General features: G+C 46.5%; 1 long non-coding RNA gene across 1 annotated transcript; it reads right to left on the reverse strand.

The window, feature by feature from the left end:
• Positions 1-765: 765 nt before the first annotated feature.
• On the reverse strand, positions 766-8,350 carry LOC109318461. The gene is made up of 3 exons (XR_002103257.1): positions 8,027-8,350; positions 5,324-5,518; positions 766-1,983 (listed from the first exon to the last, which is right to left on the reverse strand). It is a non-coding gene; the product is annotated as an uncharacterized LOC109318461 (long non-coding RNA).
• Between the last annotated feature and the right edge of the window lie 8,390 nt (positions 8,351-16,740).

Genomic DNA, 16,740 nt, shown 5'->3' on the forward strand with positions numbered 1-16,740 from the left:
GAGAATATATCATATATGTTATGGGATTGTGAGGTTTGCAGGTGCTATGAAGGACAAAGTGGCTTAATAAATCCTTATTTCTCTGTCCCTTCCTATGCCCCCTCATTTACGTAGGTGTTATTAGCTGCCTTTCTACAGGGAGATAAATAAAGGCAACCAGAGATGAAGCCACCCACCCAAGGCCACACACATCACCTGCTCTCTGGTAACTGCCTGTGTGCCTGCCTTTACCCTACAAGAGAAGAAAAGCTAAACTGCAGTAGCTTGGTCCCCACTAGAAGAGGAGGACATGACCACAGTTTAGCTTCAGCTGCTACTTTATGGTGAATGGTTTGTCCACCCATCCCCTAACTCTTCTAGGCTGTTGATTTCAATGACCTCAAGCCTAGACCCTCCTGCCTCTCACCTAGGCCTGGATTCCTCCCTCAGTCATATCCTGATGCCTTGCATTGACTCCTTTCCAAGCACAGCATTTGTTCTGTGCCTCCCCGAAATTTATATGGTTTCCAACAATGCACTCCCCAACATCCAGCAAAAGCTGTCTCCCTTCAACAGCTGAAACACATCTCTAATTACGACAACAAGGCCAAGGAAACTGTCACCTGAGGATACGTGCGCTGTAAAAGTGAGGTCAATTTGGAGGTGTCGGTTGTAGCCGTGTTGGTCTAAGGACACAGGCAGACAAGATAAATCTGATATCTTTCATTAGACCAGCTCAAATAGTTGGAAAGAGTCCTCTTTGCAAGCTTTCAGGTATAAATACCCTTTGTCAGGCTGAGGAAGCATCTGCAGTTGGTGTGTGCGCTGTACCTGGAAGGAATGGATAGGTCAATTTGGTGGCCTTTTTTCCTATATTTGGCATGAACATCAAACCCGGATCATTTAGAAAGCAGAGTCTAGTTCAGATATATCTGGGCACAGGTCACATCTTATATCAAAGGGGAAAGATGATGCATTTAATCTGCGGCTGTACTGTAAAACTCCAATCTTAACTGTCACCGTGCTGTATACTCTGGCCACAATGAAGTTTGTAGTGACACCGTGGAAAGAGCTCAGGTCTTCCCTCCGCCCAAGTCCAACCTGCTATTGCTTGAGCTAAAGGAGACCCTCTGCAAGCAATGGAGGGTTTAGGACAACGGTTCTCAACCTTTTCAGACTCGAGGCCCCTCTCTATAGCTCTAACAGAATTTAGTGGCACCCCATTTCAAAAACTATTTTCACTTGTTTTTTGATGACAGAAGAATAATAGGGCCCCCTTTCTGTTGCAGGGAACTCGGAAAGGCCACAAAAAGTCCGGATGCTTTTTACACGGTGGAGTCCTATTTGAAATCTCTGGGTTTATCTTGTGAATCACGTGTCAGCATTTGCACACCTAACAGTGCTGAGATTGCGCAGCGCCCGCAGCATGTTGAAAAGGCTCTCACTGAACACCAGGGTGCCACAGGAACCTGGTTAGGAATGACTGGTTTAGGACAAGGAGTCGAGTGGCACAGACTGCGTTCCATAAAGAACAGTGGTGTGCACATGTATCAGTCACGCATTCAAAATAGCTGCATGCATGTCATGCATGAGATCTGTGAGGGGATGAGGGTCTGGGGGAGGTTTCATGGGAAAGGAGAGAAACATGAAGGATGCCTGCAAGCAGCATTCACCACCAACCCCCAAACTCCGTCTTTAGGGTCCCTCTGAAATGCTATTAAAGTAGAAAAGGGGGGAAAAAAGCACCCTTCTCTTTTCAATGACAAGAACTAATCTGACAGAGTTCAGCACATTGAATATAATTGGCAGCCTTTGCTCAGGAGAGGCCCACAAACAAACTTGCTCACAGACCAAATTATATCTCATCCCATGCCTCCAGGTTACAGTGGCTGAGGTTGTCGCGGGGGTAGGTAAACGGGGGGAGGTAACCGGGACCTCAACATCCTGGATTGGACCGGAGCGATGGGCCTGGCTCTGGGCGCCTTCGGGAACATCAGCATTCACCTGAGTAATGAGACAAAAAATGGGGAAAAACACACATGAAAAGGGAAAGAAAAAAACTCTTAGGAAATAAGATCAAAGTCCTGTGTTCAGCAACGCTGTCCCGCAGCTAAACAGAAACCTAGATAGCTTTAATTGTGGCAGCCATATGCCGCTCTCAGCACAGACTGAGGAAACAATGCTCGGGCCGTGCAAAAGCAAAGCAGGAGGAGAGGCGGACATTTGCACATGGGGTCTTGGCCATCATGTTGCTTTGAGACCCAGAATGGGGGTGACTTATAGGGAGGGGAGAAATTTAACCAGCGGATGGGCACCTCTAGTGCTCTGAATGGAACTAGCTAATGGGCACCTTTCTTATTGGCATCAATAGGCATATAGGCAAGGTGGGTGCTAGCATCATGATGTACATCTGCTAAGTGGGTCCTCGCTGTGCTATCAGCCCCCTTCCTGTAGGCAAGATCACTTGCCTTGGACCGTCCATCCTCTCCAAATTACAGCACAGGGGGTGCATTCGCACCCATGGCGTAACTCTCTCCGTGCTAACACCCACATGAAATGGAAATAGGCACCAAGTTAAAACGACTGGGTAGAATGAAGAATAGGCCAGGATGAGCCTGGAGTCTTGTTCATATCAGGCAGAAGCAAGCACTGAGGCTGGATTTCTCTTTGCTGGTTTTTGTGGCTTCATGGACACCAGTTCTCAGCAGGCCCAGATTGCTCCGAGCTGGCATAAAGACAAACACAAATTCATCACTGTTCTGGACCTGTGCAGCCATTGGCTTCCACGCCAAGTGGGTACAAAGTGTGAAAGGGAACCAGCTGCTGCCCAAACCCCAAATGGAAACAGCGATATCAAAGCTCACTTGCACCGGTGCAATTTTGCTTGAATGCCAGGGGGAAATTTTTGTGCACTTAAAAGCCATCTTTTGGTTTGTGCGTGGGGTGTTAGCTGGTGCGTGGAGCCTGTTGTGCAGCTCTGGCTGCAAGCCCTTTAATTCTGTACGTTAAACGCGAGCCCCCACTCTGCCAGCATCCAGAATAAACAGGTTTTATTACCTCCTGTCGCAGAACGTGTGCTCCAGGGCCCAGCCTGGAATACAAAACACCCAGCTAAGAGTTTAAAGTGGAGTGAGTCTGTTCTGATCGGACTTTGTTCCTCCTCAGCTCAGCTGCAGTGACCTTGTGACCTGTATCTGCAGTTCTCCGGGATGGGAAGGCATTCACTGGCTTGGGTGCCTCTGGGCAAGGTAATTCTGTGTGGGCTGATTATCACTGGAAAGGAGCACAGAGGTCTGCATGGCAAGCAGGTGTTTACCTGCCCTGAGTACTTGAAATGCTAGTTATCTTCTGCCTCACGTCAGCCTCATTCCCTCATCTGTAATGTTGAATAAGTACTTGGGAGTCGGGTTTGTCAGGAGAGGAGGCGCAGAATTTTTTCATTAATTGGGTGAGCGCTCAGCTCAGTCTGAGCTGACTCAGGCATCTCAATATGCCCAGGTCCCTCCCTCTGGGTGTACATTGTGTGCACATGGTGTGTACCCAATATACATGGGTACACTGCCTGATATACATGACCTAGATCTAGACTGTATGGATGGAGGTATGTTGTCAGGATACAGGCAGGACCCATCTAAGCAGAGAGATGTACGCAGGGAAATTAAACTAGAAGGGGCCTCCTAGGCCATTGTGTCCGGCCCTCTGGGTTCCAGGCAATTATTAACTAAAGGAGTCATCAAAATCACCATTTCAGACCCTTATCTATAACTATAAGGACCAATTGCCAGAACACCAAGAACACTCTATAACAGGGGTTCCCCTGGGAGTATGCAAGACATCTCGGGGGGGTACGCAAGAGAAATTATGTTTGTATTATGTATTATGGCAGATTTAATTTTCATTATGAGAATAATGGGAATTTAAGGTGTTAAAATATAAAACGTGTGCTGGTAGGGATATGCAGACAGCTGGTAAATCTGGAAGAGGGGACACAATAAGAAGAAGTTTGGGAACCTCTATTCTACATGCCATAGGTAAAAAAAGCAGAGGAGATTAGGTTACTATCAATGCAGTGCTACTGCAATGACAGGAAAGTAGCCAGCCAATGTTATGATCAGGAGCTTGCAGGGAAAGAGCCATGGATCACTGTATAGATGTGTCTATGTAATACCATATAGTATATAGGATATGGTCTGGGCATTCACATTGGGCATGCTCACAATTCCAGAACTTCATAGAGGTTGTCCAATTGTCCGTGACAAATGGTTTTCATCTCAAAATATCCTTTTTTCTCTTAAAAGGCACATTTTCATATACATATATGCCCCTGACATTTTTTCACTTTTTGAATTAAAAGCTGAAAAAGCCTCCCCCAAATCATTTAAACATTTGTTGTTGCTCCTCTTTCTATTCCCACTCTCATTTTGTCGTGGGCAAATAAGCAAAATGGAAAAAGGGAGAGGAAAGTAAACAAGGAAACTGAAACAAGGGGTTTGGTTTTTTTATTGAAATATATTGTTTTCCTCAGAAATGTAGGCAAAAGAACATCTAAAAAGAACAAATTTCTCTCAAAACCTTATTGGCAGTTTTGGCCACTCTAAAATTTAGCATGAACGCTTCTGTGTTAGCAACTTGATACTTACCTTTACATATACATATACGCCTGTATACATATGTAAAAATGTGTGTGCACACACGTATTCTTTTATCTATGTTAATCTAACACAGAATATTTAACATTACAAGATGCATACGTATGTGTGTAATTTGTACATGTATGGATATATATCTACATACGTAGGTATATAAGATATATATGCATAATATACATATACCTTTATGGAAATATTTTTAAGTCATTTGCTGATCTGATTGCTTGAGCTTTATATGTATGTAATTAGTTTTCTCAGAGATGGCCATGAACATGTTTTCTCCAGGCTGATGATTTTCTGATATCTGATCGGTTCTATGTAGATTCAGCAACCTTGTGGGAAGTCTTCGTTTACCTGTCCAACAGAATCGGCTCTGGGGTCCAAATTTACGCTGATATCTCAATGCCTTAATACAACAGCCAATTCAGGTCTTTATATCTAACTTCAACAATTTATGATTAACTTCTGGAATAGGGCCAGGCTTGAAGTGAGAATAGGCCCATGTCTAAAGGATTCATTCTCAGTTCCTTGCCCAAACTATGATACACAGCACTGCAGTGAGTTACTGCACTGCACACCAGAGGTGGCTGCAATTTGGTAGCTGAATAAACTGATCACTGTAAACATGGTTTCTCATTTGCCTTGGGGTCTTTAAGGATGCAATGCTCCATAAGAATGGGAAGTGCTACTCTTACCTTTCAGTGCCTGGATGTTTCACTGCCCTCAAAACCAAGGCATTTCTGAGGATGGTTTTGGCTGCTTTTGCTCTCTTCCCTGAGTTGCATTGTGTAGCCTCAGCTGGAATTATGAGCAGAAAAAAAGGAAGGTGACTGCTGGCTTGGAACCTTTTGCATTAAATATAGTTTTATTAAATAGCTTCCTCTAGACATCTGAAAGAGAAAATCCAGATAAAAATCATAGCCAAGTACTTGGATATGGTACTGATTAGAGAATAAGATATCTATGAGAAATGGTTATAAAGAAGGTGGAAAAGGATCTCCTAAGAGCCACTGGGAGAGGGACATCCCCTGCTAAGTAGCAAGGGCACTTGTGACCAGGAACTCTCTCATCATCTCACATTTGTCTTCAGGAGGAATAAAAAAACCCAGCACCAGCTTTTGGGCCATAGATGTGTCTCTGAGGGGAAGCTGCATGGCTGTGTTTATGTGTAGACGTTGGATTGCTGATGTCGCTCGCAAATGGGTCTGCTTGTCAGGATACACGTACGTGCGTTTGTGCAAGAAAAGATGAGGCTGTGCCTGTGGGAATATGCAGGTCTTTTTGTATGTGAATGAAGTATGAATTCCATGGGAGCCTGTAGAAGTGGGAGGCAGCTGTGCATGCCATATTACTTCCTATACAGAGCACACACAGCATTGTGATCTGTCCAGTGAAGGCAGAGACCAGGTCACAGCATGCGACTGTGTTACACTCCAGAGCAATAGCTTATGCAGGAAACTCGTAACACACCAGGGTGTAATGTAGGCTATTTTGCTAGCTTCAGTGATTCTGGAGTGAAAGCTTCTACCTAATGGTGGTTCTCAATGTTTTTTGATTCAAGGTACTCCTTGATGGATTCCAGGCACCCCTCAGTACACCGACAGCACTCTTGGAGAATGTCAGCTCTTAGTTTTCACACTTTTTTGACTACAGAAAAATAATAGAGCAGCTTTTTTCCATTGCAAAGAATGCAGCAAGACCTCAACAAGTCAGAATGGTTTTAACCCTATGGTTTCCTGTTTGCAATCTTTGGCTATATCTTGTGAATCATGTTTGCACACCTAACAGTGCTACATTGTGCAGCATCCTGCAGCACCCCTGATCTCAAGGCACCCCAGGGTGCTATAGTTGAGAATCATCATTGCTTTAATACCTGCACTTAGCTGGCAGCAGCGATGTCTGTATGTACCCAGCAACTGATGTATTCCACTGTGTGGATCTGGCTGCAAGAACATGTGTGTTTTGTTACATCTACACACATCACTGCACATGCAAATTACAACTGAATTTTTTGGCTATGTGAAGAACCAAAAGCCTTTGGAAAACCTGGTGTACTTATGAAAATACACAGCATACAGCAGAGCTGTCCTGGCAGGCTATTTATTGCCATTTTTCCTGTCTTGGAGCGGAATCTGTGGGCACTGTGATAAATGAGGCAGCAGGTTTGCCTGGTCTCGCTGGCAGTTTCTGCAGGTGACTTGCTATCTTTCTCTAAAATGCAGCTGTGCAACTACTTCCAGACACATTCCTCAATGCAAATGCCTCTGGAGTCCTCCCCCAGCCCCAAACCAAATTGAGGTCCCTGGCCTGGAGTCTGGAAGTCACCCCTGGCTGGGGGTTGCTGTTATTGAGTTGAATCTCATTCCAGAATAACGCTGCACATGCTCCAGCCTGAGCCACAGGCAAAGCTTCTTCCTCAGCCCTTGCCCATCCTCAAAACTGAACTGTTCCCACCTCAGGGTCCAGATGCCACATGATGGCTCCCACTTCATTTCCATTCAGAGCAGAGTCCAATGAACCCACCTGCCCCAATGATTCAGGGGTGATTCCCCACGGCCCCCGGAGGGCTCTAACAATAGCTAACTAAAGAAACCTGCTACCTTTCTCCCTCAGCTGTTACAGCTCCTGATCAACCTTTCCTTGCAGAAGCAGCTCACTCGGCTGCTGCTGGTACAGACTACCTTTCCTCCTTCACCAGCAGTAGAAGTACAACCCACTGGTCAGTGGGTGCATTTATACGTTCATTAATGCGTCTTAGATGCTGCGCATTTAGTTTAGTGCTTCCTTAATAAAGTACTAACTAAATGCCCAGTACCTAAAGTTACTGTGCAGTAGCACCAGCAAATGGTTTATTTAGTGACACTTACCGTGCATCAGCTTGGTAACACTGAGCAGTAGGCTATTAGCGCGGGTTTTGCTGTGACACGCTACTGTGCAGTGTTATTAGGCTAATGTTCAGTAATTGTCTTGTGTAGATGTGCCCAGTGTGTATATGTCCTTGGACACACAGAGGCTATGAGTCTTATTTAGCCTGTGGTTTCTTAGCTCTGGCTGCTGTGATGCATACTGGCCATCCTGGGAGGCGTAATTCTGCCCCTGTTACAGTTGTTATCACCAAAGAGCACTACATAAGCTGTGAGAGTTGGGCTGCTGGATCTTGATATCAAGGTGTGGATGCTCATGTGTAGATTGACCAAACCCAAGAAGGGTTGGGCTCGGTCCACCTTCTCTGCCCTTAAGATGTCCCTGACAGTGAAGGAATGAGGATAATCGCCCAAGAGATCGAAGTGCCAGAGAGGAAAAATCAGAAATGCTAACACCCCTCCATTACCCCAAGATCTACTACCCCATCATTGGAAAAGCAACATAACACATTTGGTTGGACCAGAACACCCTACCTGCCGCCACAAAACAGAATAACGATGCTGGCCCTTTAAAAGCGAGGCTGGGAGTCCTTTTTTTTCTTGTTAAAAGATGTCTGCGAGGGGAGCTGCCAATCTGAAAAATGATCCTTTCTTTTTTCCATTTACTTCGTTCTTTCCTTCTAGCTTGTGCTCATCTGTTCAGGTGAACCGCAGGCACATTCATTAAATCTTTGTCTTTGACACCTCAGCTGCTTTGGAGCCCTGGGCTTCTCGTTCTCTTTCCTTTCTGGTTTTTTTTTTCCCCGTTCCCCCATCTCTAAGCTCGCCTGATCAGCACACTAAAAGGCTGCAAGAGAAAGCAGCAGAATAGTTAACTAAGCATAACTTTAACTCCAACTTGCTGAGTGGCCAGTTTTGTATGTACTGATATAAACGCAGAGAAGTGGAGGGAGGGGAGGCAGATTGGCTTGTCAGGAACGTGGGTTTCATTTCCCAAGCTCAGTTGCAAATCACACACACACACACACCCATGTAGCTAAGCACAATGGGGACATCCCAGTCCTCTCTATTCTGGCACTAGCAGATATACCTCACTGCCAGTTGCCATTGCCATGACCCCACTTTGGAGTGGCAAAAAGGGCATTCAGTGCTCACAAGAGTGAGCATCTTGTCACTGGAAATGGACCAGAACAAATGCACTGTCCCAGCCACCTTGGTATTTGGGAGACCTTCAAAATGGGGTTCTGAGGCTGAATTTTGTAATAAGATGGGACCAAACCACCCCTATATTTGTGGTGTGTATAAACTGAACAAAGACCTAAATTGTGCAGCTTCTGCCATCTAAACTGATACCATTGACATGGACTAGATATATTGAGGTCAAGCTTTAGGCAAGCTCCTTTCTTCCTTCCTCCTAGCTGAGAGGCATGCTGTTTTCCTGGAGTTGCTTCCCAGGGTGAGACAGCCAGACATTTTCCATGACCGTGCAGCAAGTTCCTGTGTTGTGGGCCATGTGGTTACATGTCCTTTAATTCAGACCACAGTGTAAAAATCAATTCAGCTCCAAACTTCAAAGCAACAAGAATCAACTGGAGCTGAGTGAAGGGCTCACTTTGGCATTTGGGGTCCCTTAGTTGAAATCAAGCTGATAAAATCTTGACCTTTGAGTGCTGATCTCTGGATCGCTCTCTGTTCTCCCAAGCCAGACATCTGCATCCATACACATTTATATACTCAAATGCTTCCCAAAGAAACACTTGCACATACCCTCCAGTACTCAGACACCCTACACCTGCCATAACCCATAGACACCCTTACCTAGGCATACTCACAGCATTTCCAGACACAAACCCTGATGCACCTTCAGGCGTATGCCCATCCCCACACACAGCCTCTCCTTTCAAGCATTATAGTTTGGCTCTGGGGAATCTAACAGGACAATGGCAGAGGCCAAAGTCTAGGGTGAAGGAGGGAGAGTGACAAAAAACTCTTGAGTCCAAAGGCACCCATTGCTCAGCTCAGGAGCATCAAACACCCCATTGGGATCTGTAACAGTAGCAGGTGGTCAGCCGTTCTGACTATCAGGCCTCAGATGTTACCAGATGGGCACTCAAAATGTAACACCTGCTTTTGAACATTTTGGCCTGCACGTCAAAGCATCGGGTATATTTGGTGAGAGCCAGCACAGTCTGGCTGTACAGTCATCCACTGGCCAGTCAGGCTCACTAGGTTCTGGGAAGTTGTGCAATTCCTCTGAATTAGTTGGGGTGGATTATGTAATGTCATGATTCAGTTTGTAGCTGCATAAAATAGAGATGCAGGGGGAACAAGGGCATCTGGCAGCGGCATGGGCTCACTAACTCTCTCAAGCCAAACCTGCTATGCAACCAGAAGCACTGTGAACCTTGAAAGGTTTTATGGGTGTTCAAAATGTGTGTGCGTGCCTGCATGTCTTTATGTGCTTTATGACTATAAGGAAGTGTGTATAATACGTGTATGGATAGCATGTATGGGGAGGATGGGTTGGGGTCCTGGTGTTGTGCATGTGTTGGATGGTGTGCATTTGATGAACCTGATGGGGTGGCATACTTGTGTGTTACAAGAGCATAGTCACATGATAAGCATAAGGGCTGGATGGTAGATGAGTGTGAGGAGTGTGGTACAAATGTGTATGTGTGTGGAAGAGAGAGATGTGCCTGTGTGATGTGTGTACACATACCATCCAATGTATACATCATATTAATAGGGTCCTCTTAGGCATTATTTAGTTATTTTCCTGTTAGATCCCTGCTGGGAGAAAAATGCAGAGATACCAAAGGCTTTAGCAAAAGAAGTGAAACAAGCTATTATCTGGGGTGCGATCTTTCCCAGAGCTCCCAGCCTGCAGAGGTGTAAGATTATTTTAAGAACTTTGGAAAGACATCTATAAACTGATTTCCTTAGATTTTAGGACTTAGAATATGCAGTGGTAAAGGGTATAGGTATATGTGTGCAAAGTGCCACCCACCCGCAAAACTAGCTTGAGGATGGCTATTAGGAACGCCAGTCCCACTGCCTCTCATTGGGACTTCTGTTCACAGAGGGCCAGACCCTATTCTGCCTATTAGGTGCCTAAGGGCAGGTCTACCCTACCTTGTTTAACTCCTGAAAAGCATCAACTTTTGTAACACATCATCATCTTACACTTAAGAGTAAGTCACAAAGAAGCAGCGAGGAGGAGGAGGACCTATCCACCTTTGCATTCATTATTTTTCAGTGATTTAAGCAGGGTAGAAAAGAAGCACACATTGGTGCAAAGGCCCTTTGCATTCCTAATAGGTGGAAAAGAATATGGCGCAGCATGCTTTTGACCATATCTCCCTAATGGTCTGATCTGGAGCTCTGGGAATACTTTGTAACAGACAATTTATACATATCAGTTTTGCGTCCCTGCAAATTTCCTGCTACTTTTTCATATTTCCTTTTTACAGGTAATGTAATGGCCTGAATTAAAATGGAAGCTGATTTGACAGGGCACATAGGTCATAGGGTGTCCTTTCTGATCCCTGATTGGATGAGCACAGCTCTTAGAATTCAAGTTCCAATGAAAACGCTCAGAATTTTGCATCTGAAATGTAATTCCGCAATGTTTGCTTAATATTTAGTCTTGCATCAAACTCTCTGGCTAGAACATTCATAGAATGCAAATCCAAGAGTCCAAAATGCAGGTGGAGTACACGATCTCTTCCTTTTGTTTAAAGTGGCTGCGTCTACACAAGACGCTTACTGTGCAGTAGCTCGTTACTACTGCGCAGTAGCGTCACTGGGCACAACTCATGACACGATGCTACTGCACAGTGGTAATGAGCTATTGTGCAGTAAGTGTCACTAGGTGACTGTGCCAGGACACTACTTTCAGTACTTGATTATGTAAATACTAAATGACTGCGCAGCAACAACTGCGCAATGGCTGTCTCGTGTAGACGCACTCAGTAAGAAGCAAAAGAATATTTGGGGATCTGAGGGAGAAATGTCTTAGCTTAGGGCTGAAATAGAGGATGTAGGTCCAAGTTAGAAATCCAGCATTAAATAAAGCTATGAAGTGGCAGAGCTGGGGGAGTGAGGGGAATAATTTGGGACTGGAATAGCCATGATCGGGGAAGGTCTATGGGATAAAACTGAGCTGTACAACACAGTCTCACAGTTAACATTGTCCAGTATTTACCTGCACCCGGGTTGTTTCTGCAGCCTTTATTATAAAATAGCCACAAAAAAAATTATCCCCCAAACCAAAGCCCAGGTGCCAATCCCATCATATCAAATTGCAAAAGGCGGTTTCATTCCTGGATGTTGGCACTGGCAATGTTTGCCTCTTCTGCCCAGCACATATAGGGACACTGCAAGCACGCTAGAATCTCAGATGGCGGATCTGCCTTCCCCTGCCACCCTGGGAGCTGGTGCTAGAACGGAGGAAGCTTCCTGGGCATGCACCAGGCAAAAGGGCTGCAACAGCAGATAGCATGCAAAGTGAAAGACAGGCTGGCAGCACCATGTTGGCCTAAAGCTGGCAGGGGGTGGTGCCTCTGCAAAGGCTGCATTTAGCCAGCTCCCCCGATCCTGTGCTCGGCAGGCAGCCCAGGGTCCTGGTGAAATGGGCTTAGTTCGGAGGTTCAATCCCATTATTCGTGCTTCCCTGCAGGAGCTCTTTTCCCCTCTGTAATGCCTCTGCTGGCACACCCAGCACAGGCCTACTCAGATCTGTTCAGCAGAGGCACCCTGGAGTGATGCCCAGTCACTGTGCCTGCCCTTTCCCCCACAGCCTCATCTGCTCAACTTTCTCTCCCTCCCCAGCCAGATACTACCCAGAGTATCCATGTGGCATCCTTACAGACAGACAAATCTGCCCAGTGCTCCCTGGTTTGGGTGCAGCGCAGCATGTGGAGAGCACCATGTGCTTCAGTGCTCCCACCACCCGCATTGAAAACCTACTACCAGGGAGCCCCTGCCGTCCTGAGATGCAGGGCAGAGCAGACCCTGGAAGATTTGCAGTTCAGCCAGAAGGACACAGCACATCTTTGCAAGTGCATAGCTCCAGCATCCCCTGGATCAACTTCTGATAGCCTTCCCTGAGATGATCCGGTCTGGAAAAGGGAGATAACCAAGCCAGTCTGCTGTAAGAAACACGATTGGCCTTCTCTGTAGCTGGCCCAGGGCTCAGGTCCCCACCAGCTCCGGGTGGCACTAAAAAGACCAGTGAGTAGAACAATGGAGCAGCTTGGCTGAGTTTCCCCCCCTTGGAGCCAATATCGAGTCAAGCCAGATGGGGTGGTCTCTTATGGGGCTCATGCATTCTCTGGCTGCTGACTTCCCAAGTGGAGGCCAAAGAACACGGATGCTGGGAAGCAGCCGGGAGGGGCTGTGACATCTGGGGAGATCATTACAGCAGGGAGTCTGAGATGACTAGAGAACAGGGGTGAAGGAATTAGTGATGGTCCTGGACCCTACCCAGAGCATGGAGCACTAGGGAGGTCTGGGGAAGTTCAGTCCAAAATTGGGACCCTCCGCCCTCCATCCCAGTTTTGAGCTCTGGGCTCTGCTCTGCAGTAGGATTCTTGTCATTGAGCTAACGGGATGGTAGGCGGGGCCTTCTGTTTGGAAAAAGTCCTGGACTGGACCTCAGATCATCTAAATTTAACTCCCTGTGTGACTGTAGGCAAGTCACTCAATCTCTTTCTCTCTCCCCCCGTAAAATGAAAATAAAAACTCTTCTTTTCTCCCACCCGTTGTCTATCAATTTAGTTTGTAAGCTCTCTGGGGCAGAGGACTTTTCTTCTTGTATGCCTTTGCAGGACCCAGAATAATGGGAGCCCCAGGCACCACTCTGATAAATACTCATCAGTGGATCTGGTCTCCTCAACTTACATGTGTGTATGGCGCCTGGCACACCGGAGCTTGTGTAAATACATGAGGATAACAACAGTAACACAGTGACACTTAGCCCTCTGCAGTGGCTCACTGGCATGCCAGATGCAGAGGAGCACGGCCTATCTGCTATGGAAATGGCTCCCCCATTGCGTGGTCTGTGCCACGATGACAGCAGCATTGCAGCGTGCAGGATATTAACCACCACGGGCAGGGTGGCTCTGGGAGGTGTAGCTGAGTTGTGCCCTGTTAAACTGTGAATTCCTGCAGAGTTTTGTTAGCGGGATCAGCGCACAGCCTGGTGCCCTGCTCCGAATTAATTATCCGCTGACACGATTTCACTTCTTTCCCTTTGTGTTATTTTAATTAACAGAGATCTCCTCCAAGCAAGCCAGCTGTCATGTAAATTGTAAAACTGTCAGCATGTACAGGAACTTAACAGGGATTTTAAAAAAGCATTGCACAAAGGGATGTGCTACTTTTTCTTTTTTTCCCCCTTTTCTTCTTTCCTTCTTTCCCCGGCACATTTGTAACGTTTTTAAAAAGGTGTGAAAATTGGTGGGGGGAGAAACAAAAAGCGCCCAGCATTTATTTTAGATCCGTTTACCACAAATGGTTTTGCAGGGGGCTATCTTGTCCTGAAGGTGAGTCAGGGGTAAGATTGGGTACTCTCTGCTGGGGAAAGGGCTTCTCTGTTCTTTGGCTGCATGAGCTTCCTGGGACCCATGTGAAGCCGTATGAGACTAGAGGGAGGGTGGATGGCACGGGGACTGATTCCCTCTCTTTGTGAACATACAGCTCTGTGTTGTTCTGCCACAGGTCCAAAGCCACTCTGCTAAACCAAGGGAAAAGTTCCCCAAGTCGTTTCCCTGGCACTGTTTCTCCCTGGGGACAAGGGTTTTACCCTGCATTCCCCAAGCTTTGCTTTCCCACTTTCTCCAGGGCAGGAGTGACTATGCTGACTCTAAACCTTCCCACTTAAGGCTCTGAAGCATCTCTGGAGGCTTTTAGATGCCTCATAAGTTTTTGTTGGATATGATGGTACTGCGGCAGTCAGGGGGAAGGGAACCCTCCCCCATAGCTGCGGCTCCTCTCCATTTGGGGGGTACTGACAGGTAGGTCTAGATAATCCAGGATCCACTAGCCGCTTTTCTCTTCTCCCCATGAACTGTGGTAGAAGTAGTTTCTACAAAGCCCTGATCAGCAGACAGGAAGATGATGACTGCCTCATGCAGGAGGTTGAACTAAGTATCCTCTCCAGGTCTGTTCCAGCCCTATTATATCATGATTCGAAAGATGAACACCTAGCATTACAGAAAGGTAGGTACTGCAAGAGGTCATCTGTTCCACCCCGCTATGGCAACCCCTACGCAAACGCTCAGCATCCTGTCCCCTGCAGGCAATAAGTGCACGGGTCCCCTGCATGCATGCTTGTGGAGGCTGACTGGGTGACATCCCTGATCCAGAGGTTGTCATTACTGCCTTCCTTTTCATTCAGGCCATACCATAGTCACTGCCGTCCAGTCCACTCTGTTATAAAGGCAACCCCTGCATGATGCTGTTTCGCTTAGCGCTATTTTGCAATAACACTCGTTTTACATTCATGCCTGGTTCCACTTAGTGCTCAGCAAGTTTCATTATAAAACACTCATGGGCATCGAGCAGGGAGCGTGCACTAGCGTCACAGTGCATCAGCAGCATGCAGTCTCATTGCGCGATTTAGCCTGCCTGTGCCTGGGCCAGGCGCAGCAGGGCTATGACTCACGCTACGATTTGCACTGGGAGAGCCCTGGACACCACGCCTTGATCCCGCCGCCCAGAGTGACCGCAACTGTGGCTGCGACTGCCACCCTTGCCCGCCGCCCGGCATGGAGGGGACAACAGCACTGCCTTCACCGCCTGGGCCCAGGTGGGCAGCAATGACATGGCACCAGCCAAACTGGTCCAGAGCTACCAGGTGCTCATGGTGCTGCTGCTGGGCACCCTGGTAATGAAATATATTTATTTACATTAATTCTTATGGGGAAATGGGTTTTGCTTAATGCTTGTTTTTTTGGGAACCAATTAAGAGCACTAAATGGGGGTTGCCTGTATTTTTCTCATAGCTTGTTCTCCTCTCTTCCCAGGATGGTCTGTCTTGTAGTAGTGACATGTCCACAAAGCAGTCTTTTCCTCCAGGCTTGTTAATACCTCATGGTTTTGCCTGCTAGTGTAGCTGATCTCCAGCCTATTTTAACTGGTGTCTTTGGTGCCCACAGGAGTGCCGACTCTGGTGGGCAATGTCACGCTCTTTTCTGCAGTCGGCATAGCTCAGAGATATTTCCCTTTGTATTTTCACAGTGTGTTCATTTAGTCTTCAGAAGGTAAATTCGCCAGGATAAATCCAAACTGACTACTGCTAATATGCGAATCACTACAGTTTTGGACTCTCATACCCTGGGCTGTGGACAGCACTTTGAGAGTACGGCTCAGACTTATGGTTTCTTACCGTCCATGCATTTGGGGCTGTGCTTAAGAAAAGTGGTGGTTAATTATGTCTCAAATTCCTTCTGCCCTGAAGGATCTCCAAGTGCCTTGCAGACTGTCTGGGTAGCAATCAGTTCACCTGGAGCTGAAGCGCTGCTATTTCAGTAATACTGACATGCCAGATGATTGCTGCGTATGACTATTGCTTTGCGTTAGAAAACCGCAGCAGAGCAACAACCTGCTCAGCTGAGAGAGGCTCCCTTTAGTGCCACATCGTGCCTGTGGATCAGGATGTGGTCAGCCTCAGTTCTGTTCCCATTTATTTTTTGCCTCCTTTCTCCTGTAGCTTATTACCCAGGCAGATGACATAGAGTTGAAGATCTTGGCTGCCGACACAGAAAGTTCTCAGAAAATTTTGATTTGGGGGAAGGTCGGATTTGTTGGTTTGTCTAATTCAAGGGAGAGAGAGAGGAAAACAGCCCTTTTCTAGGTCATCCCAAATGCAAGGAGAAATGATGAAGCGGGACAGATCAAGAACTTAGCTCTGCTCTTCCTGCTGCTGCACAGAACTGATTGGCAGGGAAGCCTTTTCCTGAAAGCACCAAGGATAGGCGGCCTGTGAAATACTTTCCACAGACTGATACTTAGCACCTCTCCCTGTGATCCCAAAGTGCTTCGCAAACATGAATTCATTCTGATAACATCCCTGTGAGGCAGGGACCTACAAGGCTAAAACTGGCTTCTTTGGAGAGGTTTTTTTTTAATACCAATTAAATTCTATTTTCTCTCATTTTTTTTGTTTTCTTTGTTTAGCAGCAGTGCTTAATCCTGTAGAAAACACAGACAAATATTGACCCTTATCTATCTACCTCTTTGTCTAT

The sequence above is a fragment of the Crocodylus porosus genome, unplaced genomic scaffold (assembly GCF_001723895.1).
Source record: "Crocodylus porosus isolate Cpor-Errol unplaced genomic scaffold, CroPor_comp1, whole genome shotgun sequence".
Classification (NCBI taxonomy): Eukaryota; Metazoa; Chordata; order Crocodylia; family Crocodylidae; genus Crocodylus; species Crocodylus porosus.